General features: G+C 39.1%; 1 protein-coding gene across 1 annotated transcript in view; it reads right to left on the bottom strand.

The window, feature by feature from the left end:
• Window positions 1–11,604, bottom strand: part of ptenb (phosphatase and tensin homolog B) — a 154,961-nt gene that overhangs the window by 139,515 nt on the left and 3,842 nt on the right. The window lies entirely within an intron of this gene.

Below are 11,604 nucleotides of genomic sequence, written 5' to 3'. Positions count from 1 at the left end.
AGCATGTGTAAGGAGAGAAAAGAGCTGACTTTTTGAGTCTAACTGACCCTTCATCAAAGCTCAACATCTGATGTAATTTGGTAGCCAAACCACGAAGGTCTACTTGAAAGAATGCATTTGAGACAATTATGATCATTTGTGCCAGGAGATGTTGTGGACAGCAAAGAAGGTTACCGCAGATTACAATGGGATCTTGATCAGATGGGCCAATGGGCTGAGAAGTCGCAGATGAGAGTTTAATTTAGATAAATGAGAGGTGCTGCATTTGGAAAGCAAATCTTAGCAGGACTTATACACTCAATGCTAAGGTCCTCGGGAGTGTTCCTGAACAGAGAGACCTTAGAGTGCAGGTTCATAGCTCCTTCAAAGTAGAGACACAGGTAGATAGCATATTGAAGGAAGCGTTTGGTATGCTTTCCTTTATTGGTCAGAGTACTGAGTATAGGAGTTGGGAGGTCATGTTGCGGCTGTGCAGGACACTATTGGAATATTTCATGCAATTCTGGTCTCTTTCCTATCGGAAAGATGTTGTGAAACTTGAAAGGGTTCAGAAAAGATTTACAAGGATGTTGCCAGGATTGGAGGAACCTGAAATTGAGCAACCACACAATGTCTGACAGCTCACGACGTACTTGATTCCTTCACTTATGGATGATGATGATTTCAGGCATCAGACTTAAATTTCTTTGCAGAGTTTTCCCTCGACTTAACAACATCACATCAGCTTAGAAGATTAGTTCACTAGAGGCAGCAGAGCTTGTTAATAACTTAAACAAACAGTACTGAAGGACTTTTGCTCGAATCGAGTTGACAAACTTAACGTTCGTTACACAAGAAATGTTCATAACTTTACAAGTATATATTTGATGGTGGATTATACACAGTGATAATTGACAAAAAGAGGGAAAATTAGGATCATTTTTGCAAAATGCAATAAAATCCACATTTGCACCAAGCCTGGCTGGTGCATCATCAGTTGGGATGGAAAATAGTTTCTTGATTGGAATGTTTTCCTCAAGCACATAACTTTTGAATTCATTCTAGAAATCCTCTCCCTTTTTTCTCCCTTTAAGGAGAAAAAGTGTCAAAAGATCCTCTTTAATTACATTCTTAAAAAATATGCACACAAATGCAATCAGTTGACCATGATGGTCATGGCAATGGATTCAACAACATGCAGTGAGAAGTATTCAGAGTCCTTCAGGTCTTGCTGCAATTGCTGAAAGATGGTTCAAGCAAAGATTCCATTAATCTTGCTACTGCAGAAGCACCGAGTGACATGCTCTGGATTGCCATTTTTATTTCTTATTTGCTCTTAAAGTTACTGAATAAAGAATCAGCTGTCCTAATCACTGCTTCTTTAATTACTTTGTCATCTGTGAATGACTTTGTGTGTGTTGCCGGAAGATAGCAAACACAAAATGATGCTTTGCTGCAGGCCTTACCGACTGCTGCAAATGTATGAAAGAAAAACTGCTGAGCTTTCAAAATGCAGTCAGCTCATGAACCTACTTTGTCCGAACCATGCTGTTCAAGGGAAGGCCATCTTCTGATTTACTTTGTGATGTGTGGGGTCATTCTTTTAATTATCAATATATACTAGAGACATAAGGCAAATGCTCTCATCTTTTACAGCTAGGAACAGCAGTTAATTTTCCCAATCCATGTGGAAATGGTACATCTTTGATTTCCTTTTAGATGGTCCAGATTAATTATTAATCATTATTGCTTTACCTTGTAGTTTATAAAATCACTCTGCCACTGCTCATGCTGCAGGTCGACTTCGTTATCTTCACTTCTGACCATTCAGAAAGTTGTTGGCTGCATTTAATAATGGAGACATGGGGATGTCACTTGTGGTCACTATGTTTCTGGGGTGACTAGACAGCTTGCATTGTTTGGAATATGGACGTGGAACATGGTATTCCCTATAATTTTTCTTTGTCCCACACAGATCTATTACAAAAGCAGCTGAAGGAAAAAAAATCATAGAATACAGGCAGAGGAGCAGGAGCTGCCCTTGCAGAGAGTTTGCAAGAGCATGATGGGCTGAAAAGTCTCCCATGTACAGGCTTTATATTTGTTCCTAGTATATTTCTTTTTTTCATATTGCCACTACAAAACTTATTTTGCCCTGCAATGGTAGTCCATCATGACTGAAGTGAGACAGAATGCAAAAGACTTGCAAAGGCTGTTAACAGCATGAATTTCTCTCCAGCCACATGAATACAGCAAAGGAACATGGATGGGCAATGAAATTAATGTGGTAAGGGAATGAAGGGTGGTAGTAAAGTCAAGAATCAGAGATCTGTTTTAGAGACCACTGAACCACTTAATCCCATTTTCCAACTCTTGGTCTATAGGCTGGAGGCTATGGCAATGCAAATAAATACCTTTTACAAGCCTCATCCACCCCTTCAGGCAGCAAGTTCTAGACTCCCACCAACCTCTGGGTGAAATTACTTCTCAACTCCCCTATTAGTCTTCTACATTTTAAATCTATGCCACCTGGTTAATGATCCCTCCACTAATGAAAGTTTCTTCTTATTCACCCTATCAATGCCCCTCAGTCTTAAGCACCTCCCACAGTTCCCTGCTCAACCTTAGCTGCTCCAAGGGAAACAACTTCAACAAATCCAATCTTTCTTCACAGTCAAGATTTCCTCAGCTCAGGCAGCCTTCTGGTAAATCTCCTCTGCACCCCCTTAATTGAATCATATCTTTCCTGTGACGTGGTGATGAGAACTGCATGCAGTATCCAGTTGTAGTTTAAACTGCATTTTGTAGTGTTCTGGCAAAAGCTCCCTGCTCTTGCATTCTATGCTTTGTTTGGCAAAAGAAAGTATTTGTTCCTGACCATCTCGTCTACCAATCCTTCTACTTTCAGGGATCTTTACACACACTCTGATTTCTAGGATGCTATTATAGAGTCATAGAGATGTACAGCATGGAAACAGACCCTTCGGTCCAACCAGTCCATGCCGACTGTCTTGTTAGCCCTCCAAAGTGCTTTGTCTCATATCTTTTTATTTGAATTCCATTTACTACTGATTTGTCCATCTGACCAGCTCATTGATATCCTCCTGCAGTTTACAGCTTACTATTACCACTCTATCAATTTGTGTCATCTGCAAACATCTTGATCATGCCACCTATATTTAAGTCCAAATGATTAATGTACACCACAAATAGAAAGGGCCCCAGTACCAAGCCCTGCAGAATCTACGGGAAACAGATTTCCAGTCCCAGGAACATCCCTCTGCTTCTTGCCTCTCAGCCAATTTAGGAATCCAAAGCATGGTGGATCCACGGGGTCTTACCTTCATGAACAGTCTGCTACAAGGGACATTATCAAAAGCCTTGCTAAAGTGCATGCAGCCACATGCTTTATTCTAATCAAAAGAAACATACTAATTCCTTCAAGAATATGAAATCCTGGTTAAATCCCATGGAATTAGTGTGAACCCTGTCTTAACTTGTTTGAAGTCAGAGCTAATTATAATAGTAACATGTTAGTAAAAATTAAATTTTATTAAAAATTTTGAACAAAGCTTATAAAAGTAACAGCAAAAGACTCCAGGATGCATTATTGACAAATTATAGTACCTAACTTGCTACATAGCCCATAACCTAATCTCCGAAACAAATCTACAGTTTACAGCTTCATGAAGTGCTTTGTCACAACTACAAAAAGAATAGCATTTAATGTAATCCAAAGCATGTGTTTTACAGAAGTAAAAGAGCAGGGCACTCATGAGTAGCCAATGATTCCAGCTTGCCGAGAATGCTCGAAATACAGGTTTGTTTGCTACTCTTGTTATCAGTGGAACACACAGGAAACAATCAACAGAAATCAACTGTCATACATAAAATACTATTGCAATCAAAACCTATTTAACAGATCAATCGAATAAACGGTTAACATTTTTTTTGCACAACTGTATTCTTCATCACAAGCCAACTGTAAACAGCCAGGAGGTCTCTCCACTTCAGGAGGATACCTAGTAAGTCCATGGACAGTCATGAACCACAATCCAATCACATGGAAAGCCTATGAACATTTTGGTTTTAGAAAGGTAAATACAATCCAAGATATCCCTTTTACTGAAAGTAGCACAAAAAGGTTACACTTAGTGAAATTAGAATTAATGAATCATGCAGTACAGAAGATGCCCATTTAGTCTGTGCTGCCAAAACTATGTTAAATCTATACTGGCCCCACTTTTCACTACTCAGCCCACAGCCTTGAATGTCATGACATTAAACGAACATCCAAGTAGAGTCACAGAAACAGACCCTTCGTCCAACTTGTCCATGCCGACCAGATATCCCAACCTAATCGAGTCGCATTTGCCTGCACCTGGCCCATATCACTCCAACCCTTCCTAGTCATACACCCATCCAGATGCCTTTTAAAATGTTGCACCTGTACCAGCCTCCACCACTTCCTCTGGCAGCTCATTCCATACACACACCATCCTCTGCATCAAAAAGTTGCTCCTTAGATCCCTTTTATATCTTTTCCCTCCCACCCTAAACCTATGCCCTCTAGTTCTGGACTCCCCCACCCCAGGGAAAAGACTTTGTCTATTTATCTTATCCATACGCCTCATGATCTTATAAACCTCCATAAGGTCACCCCTCAGGCTCAGACGCTCCAGGGAAAACAGCCCCAGCCTATTCAGCCTCTCCCTGTAGCTCAAATCCTCTAACCCTGGCAACATCCTTGAAAGTGTTCAGAAAAGATTTACAAGTTTTAAACATCCTTCCAATAGGAAGAAGCCGAGAATTGCATGCAATATTCCAAGTGGCCGAACCAACGTCCTATACAGCCGCAACATGACCGCCTAATTCCTATGCTCAGTACTCTAACCAATAACATCCTTTTGGAAAGACAATTCAGGGCAAGACATACACAATTAACAGTAAGGTCATGGGCAGTGTTGCTGAACAAAGAAATCTTGGAGTGCAAGTTCATAGTTCCTTAAAATTGCTGTCGATGGATAGGATAGTAAAAAAGGCATTTGGTCTGCTTTCCTTTATTGGCCAGTGCATTGAATTAATGGGTTGGGAGGTCATGTTGCCGCTGCACAGGACATTGGTTAGGCCACTTTTAGAATACTATGTGCAATTCTGGTCTCCCTCCTACAGGAAGGATGTTGTGAAACTTCAAAGGGTCTATAAAAGATTTCTACATGGGTATATGAATAGGAAGGGTGCTCGCAAATGGGACTAATTAATTTAGGATAAGAATGTGTACAGGTAGGGAAAGAGTTAAGTTTTGAGTTTTATGAAACAAGAGGTTCAGCTGAGCATGACTCAGATCAGATAAGAGCTTGCACGAGGTGCTGGAGGCAAGGGTATTGGGTTAAGAAGGTGGAAAAGCATTCATTATGTAGAGCCATTTAACAAGATGAAGAAGCACTCAGTATGTAAAGTCAGTTAATAAGGTGAAAGATATTCATTGTGTAACACCACATGGCTTAATCTTTACTATTGACGTTCACTGATTGTCCTGGTCACCCAATCAGTATGTACGTTGCCTTGTCTGGATGCTCCTCCTTGTAAATAACTGTATAATTCATTAAGAAACTGTTGTTCCAGAGAAGACCAAAAACTCATATCCCCGTGCACATGGGCAATCATTGTCTCTTCCTCCAGAGCCCGGAATAAAGACAAAGGAGGTAAAACTATACTGTGTGTCTGAGCATTCTGCTTCAACTGGAGGCGAAAATGGGACAACAAGGATATCAGGTCAGCATGGACTAGTTAGACTGAAGGGTTTGTTTCTGTGCTGTACATTCTGTGATTTGAGGTTACCTGCCTCATCTACCCTCACAGGCCCGACATTCCAGATCCCACCACCCACTGGGTGAAAAAGGTTTATCTTAAATCCTCTCTAAACCTCCTTCCTTCCACCTTAAAATTATGTTCCCTTGTTACAGACCCTTCAACTAAGGGGAAGAGCTGCTTTCCATCCACCCTATCCGTGCCCCTCAATTATATACACCTCTTTATCAGGTCCTCCCTCAACCTTCTCTGTTCCAAAGAAAGCAAATCTGAACTTATCCAGCCCCTCTTCATAGATACAGCTGTAACTACTAAAACAATTTTGAAACTTGATGCATTTTCCCCTACACCTGCTCTTTACTAGATGACCCCAAAGAAAACTGGACTCTTTAAAAAAAATACGTAGGCCACGAACTACCAAATTCTGTCAGAATAAGTTATTTTATTTATATCACAATAAGTGCAAACAGGCCCAGATACTCAGAGGGTATCAGACACGTAATGACAACTTTGCAAAATTTTATCTTCCACAAGAGACTAGTAAGATTGTCTTCCCATTTCATAAAACCTTAGAATGTTTTGAGCATCATTTTGTGTATTCACCCCTCTAAAAAGCTTTTGTGTCGGAATCTGTGCCATGCAGAAAAGGATGGATCGTACATAATCATTACTAATCAGCAAGTTTCAGAAAGCATCATGGTAGGCATCGCTACTTAGCTGGGTGCTGTCATTAAACATGTGAAGTATGTTTGGTTTCCTTTTAATTTTCTTTTCTTCAAACTGGTTCTCATCTCCATCTGCAATCTCTGTGGATTCAGAGCCCAACAAGTTCCAAAAATGTCCATCAACAATTTTGAAACTACTCTCTAAATCACTTGTTATACTACCTTCAAACTAAAAGATAAGCCTGGCATTCATTAGCAAAAATGAAGTTAATCAATTTTCAGGAGACCCACTGCTGAAGTCAATCAGATGTGATGTGATATTGATTATAGAACTCAACATGTCTGACAACAATCATTTTGGCATGACAATTGTGTTTTGGCTAATTTCAGTGTGTACACATCATACTTCATTACTCAATTTGAGTTTCTGGATCAGAAAAGGGATCCAGATTTCAGAAGTGGCTTGCAGCCACACTCTTACTCGAGTCAGTAGGTAGTGGATCCAACTCCCACTCCAGAGACTTAAGCACAAAGTCTATGCAGATGCTAACTTTTCAGTCTACGTAAAAGGTTCCACTGTGCTGTTCACAGAGTGAAGGCAATCATAAACAACTATCTATCACCAAAAAAATCATAGCTTGTAAAATAAATTGTCTATTACAACCATGTTGCTATTTGTGGGACTGTACTGTCTACAAACTCAACAGAACAATTACCAATGTGATTATCAAGGTCATTAACAATGCTATTGAACAGCATTTACTCTTCAATAATTTTTTCTCTGATGCTCAGTTTGAGTTCTACCAGGAACTCTTGACTCCAGACCTCATTTCAGCCATAGTGCGAATATGGAGTAGAAAGCTCAATTCCAGATGTGCAGCGACCAAGTTGCTGTCCTTGACATCAGGCAGTTTCAGGCATTATGAACCTGAAACTACTGAAGTCAATGAGAATGCGGACATGGAAAAATAATTTTGTTACAATACACTTGGTACAAAAGATGGTGGTAGTGGTTGGAACCTAAAAACGTCAGCCTCAGTCACTGCTGCAGGAATTGCTCGTGGCAGTGTTTAAGGCCCAAACACCTTTATCTGCTTCAATAACTTGCCTTCAATTTAAAACTTATCCAGTACATTCACAACGTCTCAGATAATGGAAGTAGTTCAAGCCTCTTTGCAGCAAAGCTTGAACAATACTGGCATTCAGGCCAAAATTAACAGGTAATGCCCATCTCAAAAGAGAATCTATTCATGTCCCCTACACACCTAACAGAATTATCACTTAAATCCTAAGGCCATTGACCAAAACATTAACTGGACCAGATGCATTAATATTGTGACAACAAGTGTAGGTCAAAGGCTGATTATTCCTGTAGCAGATAGCTGAATTCCTGACATCCCAAAGCCTTTCCATTATCTATATGGCACTAGGAGTGTTAAGGAATACTCTCCATACTTTAAATACAGCTCCAATGATTCTCAAGACATTCAACACCGTCCAGTACAAAGTTGTCCACTCTATTCATCCACCACTCATGAAGAGCTGCAGTGTTTTGCATCCACAAGGTGCAACTCATCATACAACTCATTAAGGCCTCTTAAGCAACACTTGTGATCTCTAGTGTATTGACGGATAAGGACAAGAAGCAGGAATACCACTGTTCCCCTCCAAGCTTAACCCGACTTGGTAAAATATTATTGTTCTATCATAATCACTGGGTCAAAATTATGAAACCACTTTCAAAACCACTTCTGAAAAAAATGTAGAAATGCTGCAGTACGTATAATGTTTCAAGAAGGAAGTGCACCTCCATGTTCTCAAAGACCATATGGAATGGGCAATAAACATGAGCAGCAGATACCCACATCCAGGAAGCTAACTTTTTTAAAAAAAAAATACAATTACTATGATTCTTAGAATACAACAAAAAATTCATATACCTCATTAGGGCATCCTGAGGATGTGGAAGACGTTATGCCAGCACAGTCTGATTAAAGAAGGTTGGCACGAGGGCCAAATGATCCTGATGGAGGCCATCTGTGATGATTCCTTATTATCAGACATTTGAACAACAACAGGGCTGAAGGAACAGACTTTTTTCACTCAGACATGGTCCAAAGAATTAGGGAAGGTTTAAATCAATGCAGATTAAGAATGGGAGAGCTAGAAAAACACACTGTATAAAAGTTAGATAAGATACCAGAAAGCATTTCACAAAAATAATAATCAAAAAGAATCATTGCAGCCCTACAAAAAGGTGCAAGAATTCCTTTGTCAGGCAAATGTAAAATTTCATTAAGTATTAATAGCCAAAACTGGCCACGATAGTTCTTATTTTACTCCTCCCAGGATTGGCATTGAAGGTGTGCCATGTGTGGACAAGATAGGCTTGATTTAATTGTCTGTATTTTTCAAAAATATATTATAATGTATTCATCCAAATCAATGCAAATTTTAAATCATGACATAAACTGCAGCTTTTTTCAACTCTACCTTTTGTTACTTATAAGTGATGCCAAAACAAAAGTTAATTTGTTGAAGAAAATTATACATTTGAATTTCCCAAAGATTTTATAATTAGATTATTTCATTATTATTTTACAATTCAAAAAAATGTCTTCCACCAAACAAATTCATTTCACTAAAACTTCAATTCATGTTTCATGAGTGATAACATTTGTCAAATCTCTAAACTCAGCTCAGCTTCATGAACATGGGTTGTCAGTATATTTAACTGGATGCCAAGAAGAAAAGCAAGATATCTTACAACGGCAAATTTTGTTGCCAAAAGCTGAACTTAAGTGTAGTCTAACCAGAGAGGTACTCACACAAACTTTCAAATATACTGTTCCATGCAATGGGGATATGTAGACCTGTTCCTATAAATTTTACCTCTCAATTTAAATTTATATTACTATGACCAGCTAGCTGCAGGTGGATTAATAATAATTCACCACAATAACATAACAAATCACTCCAGATGTGACTCCAATAGTCCCATTAAAATGATAGATTCTTGAGAATTTCTTCCAATTGTTTGACTTGATGTGTTCAACTTTGCTCCAGATAATACATTTATTTCAATGGAAAAATTATTATATTTTCATTCAGTTGGCTGATCAAAGAAGCAGCAAGTACTTACTACAGACAGAGCATCTTGAGCATTAACATAAAGATATGTGAGCTCTCACATATGATTGGGTGCAGCAACCCAAACAGCAATTGGGTGCAGCAATCCAATGAAAACAGACTGTCAGCTGTAATTCTATGAACCAGTTTGGGGGAGGGAAAAAACATACTACATTCACTGAGGCTGAAGGAAGAAAAATTATTCAAAGCCAGATCCTCATTGCTGCACACTGTCAGCAGACTGACATTAAAAATATCCCCCACATAGCTTTGGCTTAGGAAAGATGATCACATACAAATCCAATAATTGAAGAAATCCTCAAGCTACAAGAATTGCATCTAAATACAAGTGTCACGTAACAGAGCAAAACACAGATATTCTTCATGAGCTACTACATGCAGTAATCCATTACAGCAATCGGTGCCAAAGCGTATAAATGATCCGGATGTGAGTAGTGGAGGTATGCTTGGTAAGTTTGCAAATAATACCAACATTGGCACAGTGGACAGTGAAGATTCTCGACAGGAACTTGATTGGGTGGGCCAATGAGTCAAAGACTAGTAGATGGAATTTAATTTAGAATAGTGTGAGGTGTTGCATTTTGGTAAGACAAACTGGGGCAGGACTTAATAGTAGGCCCCTAGGGTTTCAGGTGCATAGTCCTTAAAAGTGAAGTCACAGGTAGACAGGTTGGCAGAATCAGCTTTTGGCACACTTGCCTTCATTGGTCAGAATACATATAGAACATTGGGTGAGGCCACATTTCGAATACTGCTATTAATCCTGGTTGCCCTTCTATAGGAAAGATGTTAAACTTGAGAGAGTGCAGAGAAGATTTAAAGCATGTTGCCAGGACTTGAGGGTTTGAGTTATAGGGAGAGGCTGAAGAGGCTGGGGATTTTTCCCCTGGAGCATTGCAGTCTGAAGGGTGATCTTCCAGAGGTTTGTAAAATCATGAGGGGCACAGTTGAGTGAATTGACAAGCTGTTTTTCTTAGGGTGGGCAAGTCCAGAATTAGAGAACATACGTTTAAGGTGAGGGGGGAAAAGGTAATAAAATGAACCTAAGGAGCAACGTTTTCACGCAGAGGGTGGTGGGTGTATGGAACGAGCTGCCAGAGGAAGTGGTGGAGATGGTATACAGTAAATACAATTAAAAGGCATATGGATAGGTATTTGAATAAAAAGTGTTTGCAGTGATATGGGCCAAATGCTGGCAAACTGTATTAGGTCAGATTGGGATGTCTGGTGAGCATGGAAGAACTGGACCCAAGGGTCTGTTTCCATGCTGAGTGACTCTGACTTTATGACACTGTGCCTGAGTAACTACAGAATCTTAAGGAAAACACTCATTTTCTTAAAAAAGAACTAATTAACCTAAGTAAACATACTTTGATGACTGCTATAACATACACAATCTACAATGCACACCAAATGTTAGGTTCATTCCTCTGAAATAGTAACACATTCTTGAATTGAGTTAAGTTTCTGGACTCCTAACTTAATCTCCTACTTCTGGTTTTTTCTCAACTCCTTGGACATTTTTCTTTGCAAATGTCTCAATTTTGCATTGCCTTATGTAAATGCCAATGAAATTGTTTGTAATCTTGGACTATCTGAAAATTACATATTACATTTTGGGAAACAGAAGTTCAAATGCCAAATCAAAATAGATGCCTTAACACATTATCCAAAGGTAGTAATACAGCATCTCAAGTTGTTTCAAATACAATTAATTACTTCTTACACTGTAACAAAAAGCAGTGACTTATGTGGAGAATCACTGATATTTGCCTATACAACAAGATCTCAGTAAGAGCAATGGGATAAATGATCAATTAGCGTATTTAGTTTAGACAGTTCAAGGATTATTCGTCAGGAAACATTTTAATATAATGGGAAGAAGTTTGAATGAAACAGTAAATGCTAAAATTTCCAACAATGCAGGACTCACATGGGAATACACCAAAATGTCAGCTTAGAATTTTGTATTCCAATCCTATTAGTAGAACCCCAATCG

The sequence above is a fragment of the Chiloscyllium plagiosum genome, chromosome 22, assembly GCF_004010195.1.
Source record: "Chiloscyllium plagiosum isolate BGI_BamShark_2017 chromosome 22, ASM401019v2, whole genome shotgun sequence".
NCBI classification, from domain to species: Eukaryota; Metazoa; Chordata; class Chondrichthyes; order Orectolobiformes; family Hemiscylliidae; genus Chiloscyllium; species Chiloscyllium plagiosum.
The sequence above is the reverse complement of the archived record's forward strand: the minus strand, read 5'-3'. Positions and strand labels throughout refer to the sequence as shown.